Below are 19,857 nucleotides of genomic sequence, written 5' to 3' on the forward strand. Positions count from 1 at the left end.
GCGAACATTCGTAGGATCTAATTTCTCGATGTGAAAGCATCTTTAAGCTGAAGCTGTACAATTATTTTGCTAGGTGTCTTCTCCTGTGAAATGTTTTCCCTCATTTCTTTCAATACAGTCTTCTCAGACTTGGTAATATATGACGTGTCAAAGCGAGAGCATTCCACATCTTCTAAATCACTGCATTGTAATCATTAATGTACTTTGATTGTTCTGTTCGTTTTATATTATAAGTATTTTTGGGTGATTTTGAGTGATTGTATGCCTCACTGCTGACATAAAACTGTTCAGTCTTCCTTGCGATGACTTATGGCTGCACTGAGTTAGTAGTACCTTTGGCGCTCTTTGTGTTCGTAACCTGCGATGATGCAGGGGGGGCTACACTTGGACCAATGTCTTTTGTCTATTACAATGTGCCTGGCTTCTGTTGAACAGGGTTAGTGGTACCACGTGTTGCGGCTTGAGTTAAACAGAATTAGTGGCACCATATTTCGCGCCTTGTGTTGCACAGGGTTAGTGGCAGCATGTGTCGCCGGCCTTGAATATGGAAATATGGCTCACTGATCAAAGGGAGTCTGGTGCTGTGGTCGCTGTCACGGACTTGGGGTCAATGCCATTCAGGACTCAGGACACAGCTCCACATGTGGGATTGGCTTGTGTTGTACAGGGTTAGTGGCACCACATGTCGCCGGCATTTCATATGGAAATATGCCTCATTGATTGAAGGGAGTCTGGTGCTGTGGTCGCTGCCGCAGACTTGGGGTCAATGCCATTCAGGACTCAGGACACACCTCCACATGTGGAATCGGCTTGTCTTGTACAGGGTTAGTGGCACCAAGTGTCGCTGGCCTTGCATATGCCTCACTGTTCAAAGAGAGTCTGGTGCTGTGGTCGCTGCCATGGACTTGGGGTCACTGCCACTCAGGACTCAAGACACAGTTCCACATGTGGGATCGGCTTGTGTTGTACAGGGTTAGTGGTACAAAAGGGGGTGGTGATGGACGGAGCATCCGAACCAATCAAACACTCACACCCAGTCAACAGATCTGGGTTTAATCCATCACCGTACTTTAGCCCACTCTGCTACCCCAGTTCAGACATGACCATATGCAAATCAGTCTGACCCTGTGCCTCATGTGAACAGTCCAGCCCAAACTGCCAAGCCATGCCTTCCCTGGACTGGGAACAAGCTTCCGAGGACCGGTTTCTGCCATTTCAGCCGTCTTCAGCCCGGCTTGCTTGAATCCAGTGGCAAAGTGAGCAAGGGACTCACGTCTGAGCATACCCTGCCAACTTATGGCGAACAAAGTGGTACAAAAGGGGGTGGTGATGGACGAAGCATCCAAACTAATCAAACACTCACACCCAGTCAACAGATCTGGGTGTAATCCATCATCGTTCTTTAGCCCACTCTGCCACCCCAGTTCAGACATGGCCATATGCAAATCAGTATGACCCTGTGCCTCATGGGAACAATCCAGCCCGAACTGCCAAGCCATGCCTTCCCTGGACCGGGAACAAGCTTCAGAGGACTGGTTTATGGCATTTCAGCCGTCTTCAGCCCGGCTTGCTTGAATCCAGTGGCAAAGTGAGCAAGGGACTCATGTCTGAGCATACCCTGCCAACTTATGGCGAACAAAGTGGTACAAAAGGGGGTGGTGATGGACGGAGCATCCAAACCAATCAAACACTCACACCCAGTCAACAGATCTGGGTTTAATCCATCACCGTTCTTTAGCCCACTCTGCCACCCCTGTTCAGGCATGGCCATATGCAAATCAGTCTGACCCTGTGCCTCATGGGAACAGTCCAGCCCGAACTGCCAAGCCATGCCTTCCCTGGACCGGGAACAAGCTTCCGAGGACCGGTGTCTGGCATTTTTGTACCACTTTGTACAGGGTTAGTGGCATCAAGTGTCGCGGGCCTTGCAAATGGAAATATGCCTCACTGAGCGAAGGGAGTCTGGTGCTGTGGTCACTGCCAGGGACTTGGGGTTACTGCCATTCAGGACTCAGGACACAGTTCCACATGTGGAATCGGCTTGTGTTGTACAGGGTTAGTGGCACCACGTGTTGCCGGCCTTGCATTTGGAAATAAGCCTCACTGATCGAAGGGAGTTTGGTGCTGCGGTCGATGCCACAGACTTGGGGTCACCGCCATTCAGGACTCAGGACACAGTTGCACATGTTGGATCCACTAAGCCAATGCACGACTCATTCTGAATTTTGAGCCCCACTCAGTGCAGTGGAGTTAGGAGGCACCGGTGAGGAAGGGCCCACAGGCATGTGGCATTGATTTGAGCAACGTCTGTTGCTTACTCAACTGTGTCATTTGCAATCATGACTCGATCAGTATTGTGAGCCCTACTCACCGCAGTGTAGGCTGGAGGCAGTGGTCAGAAAGAGCACACGGTATGTCATGTTGACTTAAGCAATGTCTGTTGCCTACCGGACTGTGTCATCTGCAATTGCGACTTGATCTGAATTGTGAGCCTAACTCACCGCAGTGTAGGCCGTAGGCAGCGGTGAGGAAGGGTTCACAGCTGCGTGTTGTTGACTTCAGCAATGTTTGTTGCCTACTGGACTGCGTCATCTGCAATCGCAACTCAAAGTGAATTGTGAGCCCTACTCACTGCAATGTAGGTCAGAGGCAGCAGTGAGGAAGGGCCCACAGCCACGTGTTGTTGACTTGAGCAATGTCTGTTGCCTACTGGACTGCACCATCTGCAATTGCGACTTGATGTGAATTGTGAGCATTGCTGTGCACAGTGTATATCGAAGGCAGTAATTTGTACAGACATAAGTCTGCGGTGCTGTGCCGCTGGAGACCTGTGTGGCGCAAGACAGAGATCGGCTGAGGAGGCTGGCGGTCACAACAGCGGCATCGTGGCAGGGTGAGGGGCGCTGCCCTGGCAGACGCTTTGGCTCTCTCACAAGTGAACCATGCCCAGAGATCCAGCCTATTTATTCACACTCCTACGCAGAAGTGGCGTACGTTGGACCAACCATCCGGTTACGCTTATGCTTACAGGGGACGACGACACAGCTACAGGACTGAGATTTTCCCTAATGTTTGACGTAACATGGTTGGGTCCACTGTCCACAATACTACAAGCACCAGTAGTATTTGTGCACGTGGAGAGGTGTGTGCTGTGCATACTGAGATGTGTCCAGCACATCACTGCTACATTGTGCATTGTGTGCAATGTTATTATTGGGTGAATTGCTTCCTTCTCATATAGTTTGTTCACACCTATCCCAATATTCAGCTATTGTGTGGCTGAGGGGCCATGTTGTTTTCTGACAGTTTTCTGCCTTGTTCTGCGCTGCCTCGGTGGTAGAGGGAGGGAGAGGGAGTACGGGGGGTGGTGGGTGTTGTGGCATTCTTGGGTGTTGGAGCTGCTTGATCAGTGGGTCTATGACATGTGTTTGTCTTCAGATGTGGCTCTGCGCTGGGCTCCCTTTCGTACTGTATGTAGTTGTTTAATATTTCAAAAACAAAAAGACATTATATAGTTTAAATAATTAAAAAAATTACTAAAACTATTTTTAGGATATTAAAGTTACAAAATATAATATTTTTTTCACTATTAATGAGAGTCTTTTAACTTTATAATTAGAAATTGTTATTTAAATAACCTTTGAAATTCACAAAAAAATAGGTCTCAGGAACATTAAAGTTAGAAATTAGTAAAAAAAAAAGACATTTACTGAAAAAACGATTGCCACATTTCTCAAAATTGAACTATTATAAGGGTGAGGGACCATTTCGTTTTTGGAGGATTCTCTGCTCTGTTCCGCACAGTCTTGGTGGTAGTAGGGAGATGAGTGGTACAGGGGAGGTGCTGAGGGTTGTGGTAGTGGGTGTTGTGATTCTTCGGTGTTAGAAAAAACTATAAGTTAAATGAACCTTATAATTAGAAGTTAGCATTTCAGGCACGTTATAGATAGAAATAAGCATTTAAAAAACCTTTGAAATTCACTGATGTTAGATCTGGGGGTCTCTAGTTGGCAGAGGTAGGTACCACTGTCCAAATAGGGACCCTTGCTTCTAGTCAGGGCAAGGAGATAACCCTCTGAGATAACCCCTGCTCACCCTCTAGGTAGCTTGGCACGAGCAGTCTAGGCTAACCAGAGGCAATGCGTAAAGTATTTGTACCAACACTCACAGTAACACAGTGAAAACACCACAAACTGACTCCACAACAGTTTAGAAAAATAAAGGTATTTGAATCTAAACTACACAATACCAAAACGACAAAAATCCAACATACACAGTTCAAGAATATGGTTTCAAAAAGAGTTCTTAAGGTTGCGTTAGAATTCTCTACGTTGCGATAGAATTCTCTACTGATGCGTGAAAAGTTCACAGTTGCGTCACGTTTACTCACAGTACCTTTTAGTTGCACAAAGTTCCAAAAGCAGAAGCTGGTGCGGTGGAAAACAAGCGATGCGTTGCTCCTGAGACCCTGGGGAGGCGATACGACAACCCCGCTGCAGCAGCGGGCGTGTTGCGACAAATCCGGTCTGTATGGGGAGGAAGGCCACTTGTATGGATTCCGGTGCGTAGGTTCCGTAGGAAGTCTGTTCTCGCAAAGGCACGATGCGACGATCTTGAAGGGGCTGCGACGATCTCTGGGGCGACGATGCGTGGTCCAGCGGTGATCCTCTCTCTCGCAGCTCCTCGATGCGATGGTTCTGCGACGATGCTCGCAGCGACGTGATGCGGTCCGCAAGCAAGCGGTGCGGCGTTCTCACCCAGCGACGACAGGCTCTGCGACGATACTTGCAGCGATGTTCGATTCTCCCACACCGGTCTGGTGTGTCCCGCAAACGAAGGATGCGACGTCCTGCGACGATCTCGACCTCCGTAGCGGCGGGAAACTTCTCGCACTGTCGGGGATGCGCTCCGCAATCGAGCGATGCGACACTTTTCAGTTTCATAAGTCACTCAAGCTTAGTTTCAAGCTTCCCAGCACAGGTACAACTTCCAGAGGCCCCACAACTGGATCAAGCGCTCTAGGAAGGACAGAACTCTCTCAGCAGAGTTCAGGGAAGCTGGGGGTGAAGTCCTTTTGTTCCTGGGACTTCAAAACAGGGAGCCAGCTCTTCTCAGGCCCTTGGAGATTCCTTCAAGACAGGGGACACAGCTCAGCAGCAAAGTCCTTCCCCTCTCCTTGGCAGCAAAGCAACAGGTCAGTCCAGCAGAGCAACAGCAGGACAATCTTCCTTCTTCAGTTTCAGCTTTCTCCTTGGCAGAGGTTCCTTCTTGATTTCCAGGATGATCTAATTTTCTGTTGTCAGGGGTCCTGTACTTATACCCCTAAAGTCTTTGTTCTCTTGGTGCATGTGGGCCCTGAGCCCGGTCTAAACCAGTTCTGGGTGGATCCTGAGCACTTTGTTTTGCTGGCTGCATCTTTCCTTTCAGAGTGAGGGGCAGGGTCCTCAGCCGCCCAGCAGGGGGGTGGAGCCAGCATTGTGGAAGGCAGGCACAGCCCTATTCAGCCCAAGTGCTAACTCCTCCCACCACTCCAGTTGCAACTGCAGTCATTCAGCCTAGTGCTGACTCATCCAGCCTCCTGGGGAATTCCCCAGCCCCTGTCACTTCCAAACCAGACAGTCAATACACAAACAGGCCCAGGCACACAGAAGGGTCAGACAAGAGAACAGCAACTTTCTAAAAGTGCTGTTCTCAAACACAGGATTTAAAAACAACCTTTCCTAAAAGATGTGTTATTAAATTCTGAGTTCAGGGATACTAGATACTTATGTCCTATCTTGTTCCTATGGGAAGAAATGCTGTTAACCACTGTAGCCAGCATCCCCCATGTTAACCTATGGAGCAAGATAGCCTTACAGTAGTAAAAAACGAAAATGGCTGTAATTCACTACCAGAACATGTTACCTGCACTAGTACATGCTCTACCTTTTACATACACTGCACCCTGCCCAGGGGGGTACCTTGGGCCTTCCATAGGGGTGACTGATGTGCTCAAAAAGGGAAGGGTTAGGCCTGGTCAGTGGGGACACTGACCAGGAGGACATGGCAGTTCTAAACTGCCCATAGGCACTGCAGTGGCAGGCCTGAGACACCATTTTAGAGCTACTCCTGTGGGTGGCACAATCAGTGCTGCAGGCCCACTAGTAGCATTTGTCATCACCAGCCGCGGCACACTCAGTGCACTTTACTAGGGACTTCATGGTGATACAAATATGCCAAACAGGTATATCCAATCAGAATAACAATGTACACAGAGAGCATATGCACTTTAGCACTGATCAGCAGTGGTAAAGCGCGCAGAGTCCTATTGCCAACAGCCACGGGTCAGGAAAAATAAGGGAGGAAGAAGCAAAAAGTTTGAGGATGACCCTGCAAGAAGGGCCAGTTCCAACAACTGAAAAAAATCATAGGTTTCAAGCGTCAGCTTTGAGAAATATGATGTGAGGCATCCTGAGACATGTGATTATAAATTAAAACAATAAATTATTTAAAAATCTTCAAACTTACATTTCTCAGAGTGAGTGAAACAGTTGGGACAGTGTTGGATAGCGAAGGGGTAGAAATTACTATTCCCACTCCATTGAGTGCAACAACAGAGAAAGTGCTGGATAGAGGAGGGGTAAAAATTACTATTCCCTCTCAAGTGAGTGCAACAGTAGAGAAAGTGTTGGATAGCGGAGGGGTAAAAATTACTATTTCCACTCCAGTGAGAGCAACAGTAGGGAAAGGGTTGGATAGTGGAAGGGTAAAAATTGATATTTCCACTACAGTCAGTGCAACAGTAGAGAAAGTGTTGGATAGCGGAGGGGTAAAATTGCTGTTGCAACTCCAGTGTGTGCAACAGTAGGTAACATGTTGGATAGCGGAGGTGTAAAAATTACTATTCCCCATCCAGTGAGTGCAACAGTAGGGAATGTGTTGGATAGCCGAGGGATAACAATTACTTCTCCCACTCCAGTGATTGCAACAGTAGGGAACATGTTGGATAGTGGAGAGGTAAAAATTACTATTCCCCATCCAGTGAGTGCAACAGTAGGGAAAGTGTTGGACAGCCTTTTGCAGGTCCTCATGGTGTTGGGAGGGCGGAAGGTGCACATGGGGGGCTACCTATGGTATCCCCCTGCATTTGCATGCACAAGGTGGCAGGCACCGCAGAGTGCCTGCCACGTTGTGCATGCAAATGCGAGACATGCATAGATTGCATTGTGGCGGGTCCTGCTTCCAGCACCACCCGCCACAATGCAATGTATGCAGGATGCCACCGTGGCGGTGGCATCCTAATTGCTGGTGCGGAACCACCGCACCACTGGCAGCCGGTCCCAGCACCGCTAGGGTGCGTCCGCCCGCCATCCTAATAAATTAAAAAATATATAAAAATATTACAATTTCAAATACAAATATATTTAATATCAAAAAATAAATAAAAATAAATTAAAGTGTTAAATACATATAACAAAAACATGAATTATTACATATGTTTACTTTTTTCATTTCCTACACTATAACACCACACAATTCACAACACGCATCTAAATTAAAAAAGAAATGTACTTCCTCAAATTACATAATTAATGACCAATTAAATAAATATTAATATTTAAAAATAAAATCATACAAATTATTTTATTTCCCACACTTTACCCCTATAATCCCCACAACCCAAAGTTAAAATTAACTAAACAATTAAAACATATTTTCAATTAAAAACTAATAGTATTTAACTACTCATTAGAAAGTCAGTAAAATTAATTTACTCTCCACACTGTACCCCTATAGCAATAAAAAAAACTCCACAATAAATAAACAAATACTCTAAATAAATATACATTAGTTAATTAATATTAATGATTAACACATTTTTTATTAATTAAACAAAAATTGCTTCTCCCCCTTTACCGCTATAAACCTTGCAACCCATACCTAAAATTAATTACACAAATACCATATTTAATTTCCAATTAATACATTAATATTAATTACCAAAAATCATTAATTATTTAACCATAAATGACTTCCCACCCTTTACCCCATAAACCCACACCTAAAAGAAATTACACAATTACCATAATTAATTATCATTTAATTAATTAATATACATTAACAACCAATTAATAATTATTACAAATACATTACTTTCACAATTAACACTATTAAATCTAAATTAAATAAATACAAAATAATCATTAAATTATTATAAATAATACTTCCCACTCTATTCCCCTATAAACCTAAAAATAAAATATAACACATATATTAAACACATAAACATACTTATACAAAAAAACATACATCATATACATTTGTAATATAAACTAAAACACATAACACTAAATAAAACATAAATATTTTAAATATCATTGTTTTTGCAAACAATATTAATGACTTCTATATTTTTAAAAACGATACTTCTTTCCTAAAATTTGATATTGTTGACCACGATATTCTTGCTGTCGATATTTCTGAATCACGATAATTCCAACTCGATATTTGTGTATGTTGACATTTCCAACTCGATATTCAGTCCCAACACCGCTGTGGACAGTCACTGTTCAGCGTGATGAGTTGCTTGTCGCTAAAGTGTTGCATTGGTAGACTATGAGGACTGTCACCGTTGTCACTGGTTCTCAGTGCCGACGCAAACATCTCTGGAGATTCACTTTGGTGGGCATTGTAGATGGCGAATGGTTGTCGAGGGACATCCTTTTGCGGTCACAAAGATCCCAAAAATATCTGGTTCTTCATATACAGCTGAGGACTTGTGATTTGTAGGCAGTGGAGTGCTCTCTGATGCTAGTTAAGGGTCCAGTACCTGGAGAAGCACCTCTTGGGAATCTAGAAGAGGCTAGCAGCAGGGATCCGGCAAGTCCAGTTGGTGCGGGTCAGCTGGGTACTTGCATGAGAGGATTTTGGGAGCTTGTTGTGTCCCTGTACCTCAAACATGAGGTCAGCCAACTGACCCTTGGAGTTCAGGGCAAACAGGTCCAATCTTCCTTCTTCAGACAGCAGGATGCCCTACTTCTGAGTATACCACAGCTGCACGAGTATTCTGGCGACAGGTTCCAAAGGTGCCACATTTATACCTGTGCCAGCCTTTGTGTGTCGACATTGTGCAACCCATTCCCTTAACTGGTTGTGGCCACTACTTCCTCTTCCCCTGGGTTTGGCTCCAAACTGTCTTGGATGACAAAGGCATGAGCAGGCCTGGTGTCAGGGTCCTTTGGGTGTGCCGCTTGCAGGGTCCTTTTAAGTGTAAACAGGACAGGGTATGAAACACCGCCACTAAGGCAGCCCTTGTGTCAGGAAGAGTCTATCCCTTAATACCCAGGCCCCTTTTGTCTAAATTGTCTGGAAGTAATACACAACCCACAATTGTAGAGCCATTGTCTGTAAAGTGATGCTGGACATTTTTCAGGAAACACATTTGGTTTTGGCAGAAAAATAGCAACTTTCTAAAAAGTTTTCTTTTTTCAAGAATTGCAACTTAAAATTCAAATGTACCATAAAAATGAGTTTTAAATTACAATTCACATTAGTGGAAGAAGCATTTTCTATCTGTTCACAAACTAAAGTTATCACTTATTAGGTATAATAAGGTAACCCAGTGTTATTCTATGGGAGAGAAACCCTGGCATATGTGAAATTTTAGTTTAATTTTTCACTGCCAGGACATTTAAAACTTAAGTATACATGTCTTACTTTTAAAATTTCAAGCACCCTGCCCTATAAGCTGTTAGGGCTTTCTTACGTGGTGGCTTCTAAGTATTAAAAAGAAAGGTTTAGGCATGGCAAAAGGTTTATTTTGTCAGGTCAAAATGGCAGTTTGAAACTGCACTGCAGATTGCAGTGGCTGGCCTGAGACTTGTTTTGCACTGCTACTTTAGTGGGCGGCGCGAGGAGAGTTGCCACCCACATGTAGCAATTAATTTACAGGCCCTGGGTACATGCAGTACCATGCAGTAGAGACTTAAAAGAAAAAAAATCTGAAAAATTGGTGGATGTCAATTGAACCATGTCTAAAGGGAGAGCACAAGCACGTTGCCATTGGTTGGCTGTGAAAAGTGCACAAAGTCCTAATGCCAACTTTAATAATTTCAGCAAAGTGAAGGCAAAATGTCTGCGGAAATCCCACACCAAGGATGTCAGGGAAGTGTGGCCAAGAAATGATAAGAAAAAAAAGAATTCTGCACCTAATACTAACTTATCCCCTGATTTTGTCAGATCTGAAAACATTTCAGCCAGTGTCTGTGAGTCCATTGCTGATGTAAAGTGCACTGATACCCTCGGGTGGAGCTAGCGCTATATGAAACTTTCAAAACCTTCAAATAACAAGGTTGCCTGTTCGTGCATGAACTCATAATGATAGTGATCAGTACTCTTCTCAGACCCTCCAGGATTTCGCGATTTCACGGTTTGACGCCAAATCGGCACTTTTGTCAAAATGTTTTACTTTTTACAAAAGTGCCCGCACAATTGAAGGAATGTAGGGAAAAACAAACAGCAAAACATGAAGAAAACTAAACTAAATACCATCAATGGTAACTTGGACAACAAGTTGCTATTTACTAAGATACCCCGGGGGCGTCCCTGCACCTGCTTGAGGAAAGATTGCGAGCACAAGAAGTTGGATACTCTCTTAAATTCCAGACACGTGAATCTGCGCGAGGTACAAACAGCGCAGACTTTAACGCTTCTGCTGCTCTGAATGCACTCTCTGCTGTATTGCAGCAGCTGCAGCAGAGGCGAAGCACGCACTGGTGAAGCAAGAAATGATCTGGCACAGAGCGATGGCTGATGTGGACCGAGCTGCAGTCCAGCCCTCGTCTTTCCAATACACAATGCAGGAGCCATTAGTTGGCACAGTCCCGTTCTGAAATAAAGATATAGAGACACCTGTGGCTGGTCGCACAATGGTTTAAGTGCTGTGGATCGCGGTCTGGGTCAATATAGTGTCTAAACGGTGGTACAATTGTGATCTGAACAGTGATTGTTTGTTTTTTACACCACACTGAAAACATGAATCACCTAGTACTGAAGAGTGTTTGATAAACAGAGAGGAGACTGACAAGGTGTCAGGTAATGTGGGCAGACAGTAGGTTCCTGGCAAAAATACTTTCTTATTTACATCACAGGCAATGTGGGACTGGCCTGGTGGGCACCATGGCGCTCTGGCACCCTGGCACTGCCAGACTGGTTAGCTTGAAAGGAGCAGAGTGCAGGCCGCTTATTTTGGTCCTGCCACGACCCACACACAGGCCCTTTCAAGCTGACCTATTTGGCATTGCCAGAGTGCCAGACTCCCCGACAGGTCCGACCAAAACTGATCACAAGTCTCTGAAATAGAAGAAAGCAAACCCCGGTTTAGTGTCTGTGTTTCTACTCTTCCTGTGCTTTCACTCTTGCAGATTCTTTTTTTTCACTGCTTTCTCTTCTGTCCCTGTTCCCCTATTTTCACAAAAATGATTCAAACCTACTGCAAAGTCCTATTTTGGGAAACGTTTGCAATGCAAATCAGGTTTTCTATTGAAAGGTTGCCTACTTTGTGCTACTGTGCATCAAGTCAAGTCAAGTCAAAATTTATATAGCGCACTACATACCCAGAGGGTCTCAAGGCGCTTGAGGAAGAGGGGGAGGTTTACCTATCGAATATCCAGGTTTTAAGCTGTTTTCTGAAGGCTAGGGGGTTTTGGGTAATGCGGAGGTGGATGGGGAGGGAATTCCATGTTTTGGCCGCTAAGTAGGAGAAGGATCTTCCCCCCATGGTGGCTTTGTGGATGCGCGGCACAGCGGCGAGGGCTTGGTTGGACGAACGCAGTTGGCGGGTGGGAGTGTAGAAGGAAAGGCGCGTGTTGAGGCAATCAGGTCCAAGTTCGTAGAGGGCTTTGTGTGCGTGGGTGAGGAGGCGGAACGTTATCCTTTTGTTGACGGAGAGCCAGTGAAGGTCTTTCAGGTGACCGGAGATGTGGTCTGTGCGGGGGATGTCTAGTATGAGTCTGGCTGAGGCGTTTTGGATGCGTTGGAGTTTTTTCAGCAGTATTGCGGTGGTGCCGGCGTAAAGGGTGTTTCCGTAGTCCAGACGGCTTGTGACTAGTGCGTGGGTGACCGTTTTTCTTGTTTCGGTGGGGATCCAGCGAAATGTTTTTTTGAGCATGCGCAGGATGTTGAAGCACGACGAGGAGACGGCGTTGACTTGTCTGGTCATCGAGAGAGAGGAGTCCAGGATGATGCCCAGGTTCCGTGCGTGGTCCGTCGGTATGGGAGCTTTTCCTAGGGCCGTTGGCCACCAAGAGTCGTCCCAGGCGGAAGGGGATGCACCTAAGATGAGGACTTCCGTTTTGTCTGAGTTCAGTTTCAGACGGCTGTGCTTCATCCACTCGGCTACTTCTTTCATCCCTTCATGGAGGTTGGTTTTGGCGGTGGTTGGGTCTTTGGTGAGTGAGAGGATCAGTTGAGTGTCATCAGCGTAGGAGATGATGTTGAGGTTGTGCTGATGTGCGATGGTTGCGAGGGGGCTCATGTAGACGTTGAAGAGGGTAGGGCTGAGAGAGGATCCTTGTGGTACGCCGCAGATGTCTTCGGTGGCCTCTGATTTGAAAGGGGGGAGCTGGACTCTCTGAGTTCTTCCAGCGAGGAACGAGATGATCCAGTCTAATGCTTTTCCTTGAATTCCGATGTTGCTGAGGCGTTGTATAAGGGTGCTATGACATACTGTGTCGAAGGCTGCGGAGAGGTCGAGGAGGATGAGGGCGACTGTGTCTCCGTTGTCCAGTAGTTTTCGAATGTCGTCTGTTGCTGCGATGAGGGCGGTCTCGGTGCTGTGTTTGGCTCGGAAGCCAGACTGTGAGGAGTCGAGTGATTTGTTGGATTCGAGGAAGGCGGCGAGCTGATTGTTGACGGCTTTCTCAATGACTTTGGCAGGGAAGGGGAGGAGCGAGATGGGGCGGTAATTTTTGAGTTTGGTGGGGTCAGCAGTGGGTTTCTTCAGAAGGGCGCTGAGTTCGGCGTGTTTCCATTTTTCTGGGAATGTACCGGATTTGAGGGAGCAGTTGATGACGTCTCGGAGATGGGGTGCGATGATGGAGTCTGCTTTGTTGAAGATGTGATGGGGGCAAGGGTCTGTGGGGGATCCGGAGTGGATGGAGTTCATTAGGCGGATGGTGTCTTCTGTGGTGATTGGGTTCCAGTTGAGAAGGTTATTCAGGGGGGTACAGGTTCTGAGGAGAGAGGGGATGACGGGATTACGGGTTGGTTGTCAAAGCTGTTATGAATTTCGGCGATTTTGTCATGGAAGAAAGAGGCGAGGGAGTCGCAGAGGACTTGAGAGGGGGTGATGTCGTTGGAGCTGGCAGTGGGGTTGGTGAATTCTTTGATGATGTTGAAAAGTTCCTTGCTGTTGTGGGCGTTGTTGTCTAGTCGGTCTTTGAGTGCTGATTTCTTGGCTGTCCGGATTAGTTGGTGGTGTTTGCGGGTGGCGTTTTTGAAGGCGGCTTGGGTGATAATGTTTAGGTCTTTTTTCCAAGTTTTCTCGAGGGAACGACAGAGCTTCTTGGATTTTTTAAGGTCATCGTTGAACCAGGGGGAGTTCTTGCTTCCTTGCTTGATTTGATGTTTTTTCAGGGGGGCTAGTTTGTCGGCGGTTTGGGTTAACCATTGTGTGAGGTTGATGGCGGCTTGGTTAGGGTTCGTTGAATAGGCACGGGTTTTTTGAAAAAGTGATGTGGAGATTTGGTCGATTGTGGTTTTGTTCCAGTTTCTTCGCAGTGTTGGTTGAGGGTGGTTGTGGATCGTGGTCTTATTGTAAATGAAGTGGATGCAACTGTGGTCCGTCCAGTGGAGGGTTGTGGATTGAGTGAAGGAGATATGCTTGCTGGAGGTGAAGATAGGGTCGAGTGTGTGTCCTGCATAGTGGGTGGGGGTGTAAACAAGTTGTTTGAGTCCGAGATTGGCGAGATTGTCCAGGAGGATGGTGGTGTTCCTGTTGTTGCTCTTTTCCAGATGGAAATTGAGGTCTCCCAGAAGAATGTATTCTTCTGAGGGGAGGCCGTGTGGGGTGATGAAGTCAGTGATGTCTTCGCTGAATTGAGTACGGGGTCCTGGGGGTCTGTAGAGGAGGGTGCCTCTGAGAGTGGTCTTGGGGTCGGTGTGGATCTGGAAGTGGAGGTGTTCGGCGATAGCGAGGTTGTCTTCTGAGCTGGTTGAGACGCGGATGGTGTTCTTATGGACGATGGCGATGCCTCCTCCTGTTTGCTTTGTGCGGTCCTTACGGATGATCTTGTAGCCGTCTGGGATGGCTATGGCGATGTCTGGAGCTGATGAGGCATTCATCCAGGTTTCTGTTAGGAAGGCGATGTCCGGGGAAATGGTGTCGAGTAGATTCCAACGGTCGATGGCGTGTTTGTGAACCGAGCGGGTGTTGAGAAGGATGCATTTAAGGTGGTTGGTGTTGGATCTCTGTTTGGTATTAGTGGGTTTGGTGTGGGTCTCGATGGAATTGTACTTGCAGGAGTGGCAGGTGAAGGGTCCGTGGGTGAGTCCCGGTGCTGCCTGGGCACAGTTAGGGAGTCGGCCGGGGTTAAGTGTTAGGAGGGTGGATGGGTCGTATGTGATGCGGGAGGGGTGGGTGATGTGGGGACCAGGGGGTCTGGCGCTGGGCGCGGTCCAGGCGTGGACGGGCGTAGACGGGCTTACCTTTGGCGCACCTTCGGCGCGACCGCTGTGCGTGGACGCTGCGCGAAAGTCCATCTGTCTCAAATGGATATTGGAGGGGGCGGAGCGTGGGAGGGTCAGCTGGGAGGCGGGAGCGAGGTGGAGGAAGGGCCAGGGGTTACAAACAAAATGGCAGCAACAACAACAAGGCAGCAACAACAACAAACGCAGCAGCAGTGGAAGCGGAGGCACTTTAGAAATATGCTAAACTCTGTACCAAACACAGCCAAGAAGTGCGCGCTAGCGAAACTAAGAAGCAATTTGAAGTCAAGCACTATGATATGAATGAGGACAGTGCAGGCAAGCGCTACGTTATGAGAAAATAATCTGCAGTCAAGCGCTACGATAATATTTCCAGAAGCAGAGTCAGGCGCTACAATACCTGGTCTGCAGTCAAGCGCTACGGTAATATTTCCAACAGCAGAGTCAGGCGCTGCAATACAGGGTCTTCGCAGAGGAGGAGGCAAGGGGAGCGACCGCTCGTGTCCAGGACAGGACGGTCACAGCTCTACGAGAGTGCGAGGACGGCCTGCAGCTTCAGTGGGTGGGAGGGTCAGCTGGGAGGCGGGAGCGAGGTGGAGGAAGGGCCAGGGGTTACAAACAAAATGGCAGCAACAACAACAAGGCAGCAACAACAACAAACGCAGCAGCAGTGGAAGCGGAGGCGCTTTGGAAATATGCTAAACTCTGTACCAAACACAGCCAAGAAGTGCGCGCTAGCGAAACTAAGAAGCAATTTGAAGTCAAGCACTATGATATGAATAAGGACAGTGCAGGCAAGCGCTACGTTATGAGAAAATAATCTGCAGTCAAGCGCTACGATAATATTTCCAGAAGCAGAGTCAGGCGCTACAATACCAGGTCTGCAGTCAAGCGCTACGGTAATATTTCCAACAGCAGAGTCAGGCGCTGCAATACCAGGTCTTCGCAGAGGAGGAGGCAAGGGGAGCGACCGCTCGTGTCCAGGACAGGACGGTCAAGTGGGTGTCCCATCAGTGATACTCGGATGTCCCCATGCAACTATTCACTGGTATTGACACAAATAGTATCTCTTAATATTTATAGACCGGGATTTGTACCAACAAATTATTGCTCCTTGACCTTAGCTCAACAGTAGAGCAACTTTTAAGAGTATCCACACTTTTCCAACTTTTAGGGGTTGATCCCGATTCAGGAAAAAAAACGTCCGTACAATTTGTATCCGGAGCCCTCTCCGTACGAATCGTACCCGTCGGTCCGAGTCGCGAAGTACGATCCGTATTCTGTGAATCCGTCCGAATCGTCGCGATCCGTACGTATTGCAAGGCTGAAACCGTGAACCGTATGACTCGTACACACACCGTACGACTCGTACACATGCCGTACGACCCGACGAGTACGATCCGGACCGGGGTATGAGGACGCGATTCGTACGGTCCACGTCAGGTAAGGGCGAGTCGTATGGAAAAGCACACAAACACATACACACCGCACGGTCCGTTCACCCCATGATCGCAGGGGTACGCACTGCGATGTGTACGATGTACGATGGGTGTACGAGCTGTACACCCATCGTACAATGGGGGTACGGCTCGTACACTGATCGTACATGTGGTACGGCTCGTACACCGATTGTACAATGGGGGTACGGCTCGTACACCGATCGTACAATGGGGATACGGCTCATACACTAATCGTACATGGGGTACGGCTCGTACACCGATCGTACAATGGGGGTACGGCTCGTACACCGATTGTACAATGGGGCTACGGCTCGTACACTGATCGTACATGGGGTACAGCTTTTACACCGATCGTACAATGGGGGTACGGCTCGTACACCCCATGATCGCAGGGGTACGGTGCGTACCCCTGCGATCATGGGGGGTACGCACCATACCCTGGGGGGCCGTTCCGTACCTGATTCGGCGCAAACTCTGCTTTTACGGCTGTTTTCAGCTCCCGTAGAAAAAGGGTCGTAAGGTGCGTACCCGACATGTATCGTACTTGCTGGGTCGTAAAAACCAGCCGCGAACTGTACAGATGTCGCGTACAGCGGGTTTCGAGGGAGAATCGTACGGAGATTAGAGTCGTACGGTGTCTTGTACGACTCGTACGGAGTACGGCTCCTGGTACGAATCGTACTTCGTCGTACGTACGGGACGTTTACAGGTACGATTCGTACGGGGAAAAAGCGCTCCGTACGACGATTCGGAGCGCTTTTTACCGGATCGGAATCGACCCCATAATGTTTGCTGCGCTGTATAACACACACACACAACGTAGAAAAAATATTAAACTACTTCAAAGCATAGTTTATACTGAAAGGGTATCCTTCCATACAAAACATATGCTTGACATCACACATACTCACTTGCACCATGGTTAAAGTGTATGTGTATTGGCGCAAGGCTGAAAATGAATGATTGCGAGTAAAATAAAGTGCTGCATAAATGCAGCTAAATTTCCGTATTTGTGCTGCTAAATTTCCATATTTGTGCGGCTAATTTTGCCAATCCACGCCGTTATATCCTGGGGGTATGATTCTGCCCCCTTCTAATAGTAAAGGTATAATCTTCCTCCATTTACCAAGGTAAACGTTGAAAGATTAAACAACAGCTGATATATGAACTGATGTTTTGAGTTGACTGATAAATGTAAAACCTAACTCGTGTGGGGAGTCCACTTCTGATATTAAGGTTGTCATCGCAAAGGCTAGTACGGGGCAGTCTCAAAATCAGAATTGTAATCAAGTATATATCATCTCTGTGGAATAAGAATTAAACTTAAGACAGTGCCTCCCCATCAACTCCCTAATCATATTTTTACTTGTTTTGAAAGAAATCCAGCCCACAATCAATTATTACCAAATATCATAATGATGTGAATGCCATTGGCCCTATGAAAGATTTCAACAGTCGCTTACTGGAATTTATTTCCCCTCACATAATTGCTACACGAAACTTCCTTCTATTAGGAGACTTCAATATACATAGTGAGGACCTCCAAAATCTTGATGCGGTAACGTGGCTGGAAGATATGGCCTCTGCAGGCCTCGTCAAAATGAATGATGCCCCCACCCATATAGCTGGACATACACTCGATGTTATCCTCTCCAACTCCCAGCATATCACCTACGAGAATACTTCTCCATTGATTTGGTCAGACCATTCTCTATTAAGTTTTCACTTATCCAGTCCTTATACCCCATCCTGTCCTGTACCGGCCTCAGACAGATGGTACCGACCATGGCACAAAATTAACTCCAATCTCTTAGTATCCCCCTTTATGACATGGGACGTAGACACACGTCACTTTACTGTGGACCAACAATTGCAGCATTTCAACAACACTATCTTGAATATCCTAGACGAAAATGCCTCACTCAAACCTATTACACATGCTCATACTTTGACATCCTCCGACTGGTATTCCCCGACTCTTCGGGCTGAAAAGAAGGGATGCAAGAAATTAGTACGTATCTGGCGTCTACACCACAAGGACGCAGATAGAGATATTTATAAAAGAGCATTAGCATTATATCATATCAATATCAAAAAAGAACAAAAAGCACACATTTCCTCTCAATTGGAAGAAGCAGGCTCTAATTCAAGGATCTTATTTAATATAGTCAAATCCTGTGCGAATCCTAAAGCCTGTGAGACAGGGGAATCCCCCTCCCAAGCACTGTGCAATAATGTTGCTACCTACCTTACCCAGAAAATTGATTCCATCTACCTAAAAATCATCTCTGCCAATTCTATTCCCCTACCCGCTATACCTAAAACAGCAGTCACACGTAGCTCTTCTCATTCGCTTCATGCCTTCCCTTTGCTTAGCCCTCTGGAAGTCATATCCCTATTTGAGAAAACCAAATCAGGCTCCCCATTGGATATAATACCTGCTAAAATTGCCTCTAAATTTGCTGTTGAGCTTGCTTCTCCCATCTGTGATATTCTTAACAATTCTCTTAATAATGGCTATCTCCCACCTGCCTAGAAAGATGCACAGATTATACCCCTACGAAAGAATCTTAAAGTTCCAATCACTGATCTTAGCAATTACCGTCCCATATCCCTGCTCCCCTTCCAGACCAAATTAATCGAAAAACATATAAACAGACACCTTTCAGAGTATCTGGAAAACTCACAACAGCTAGATGTTTCACAATCAGGATTCAGAGTCAAACATATTACCGAATCCGCCCTCATTGAAGTCACAGATAACATTCGGATGGCCCTGGACAAAGATCAAGCGGCACTTTTGGTGCTGCTTGATCTTTCCGCGGCGTTCGATACAGTCTCCCATCAGATCTTATTGGAGAGACTGGACGGTATAGGTGTCAGAGGTCTGGCCTTACCATGGCTCACTAGCTTCTTGACAGACAGGACACAGACTATCACGATGGGCACATTTAAGTCAACTACGACTAAGGTTAACAAGGGGGTCCCCCAGGGGCTCCTGCCTCAGCCCGACCCTTTTTAATGTTTATGTTTCCCCCCTAGCCAGACTGATGAGAGAACTCGGTTTTACCCCGATCTCGTATGCAGATGATACTTAGCTCCTCCTGACCTTTGACAAAAACAATCCGCACATCCAACAGATATTCTCGGAAGGCATGAAAGCGATCGCCGTTTGGATGCAGTCCAACTTCCTGCAATTAAATGCAGGTAAGTCGGAGATAATGTTGTTCGGAGGAGCTGACATCTGCTGGACTCCCTCCTGGTGGCCAGAGGAACTGGGCACTGCTCCTACTCCCAAGGAGGCGGTCAAAAATCTGGGAGTCAGAATAGATCGTAAACTGACCTTGGAGACACACGCCAATACCACGGCGGGGTCCTGCTATTACATTCTAGGCCTCCTGCATAGGATATTCCCCCTCTTGCCTATTTCTACTAAGAAAACATTGATGCAGGCCTTGATACTTAGTAGGATTGACTACTGTAATGCCCTTTTGTTTTCAGCTAATACGGCAGCCATAAAGAAATTACAGGTTATCCAGAATACCGCCGCCCGCCTCACGGTCGACGTTCCGGCCAGAACACCCTCTGCCCCTATCCTAAATCAACTCCATTGGCTCCCTATTATCAAAAGAATTAAGTTCAAAATAGGGTGCATTATTCACAAAGCTCTTAGAGGGCAAGGGCCTATGTACCTGACGCGCAAATTGACCCC

This window comes from Lissotriton helveticus, chromosome 4_1 (assembly GCF_964261635.1).
Source record: "Lissotriton helveticus chromosome 4_1, aLisHel1.1, whole genome shotgun sequence".
Taxonomy (NCBI): domain Eukaryota; kingdom Metazoa; phylum Chordata; class Amphibia; order Caudata; family Salamandridae; genus Lissotriton; species Lissotriton helveticus.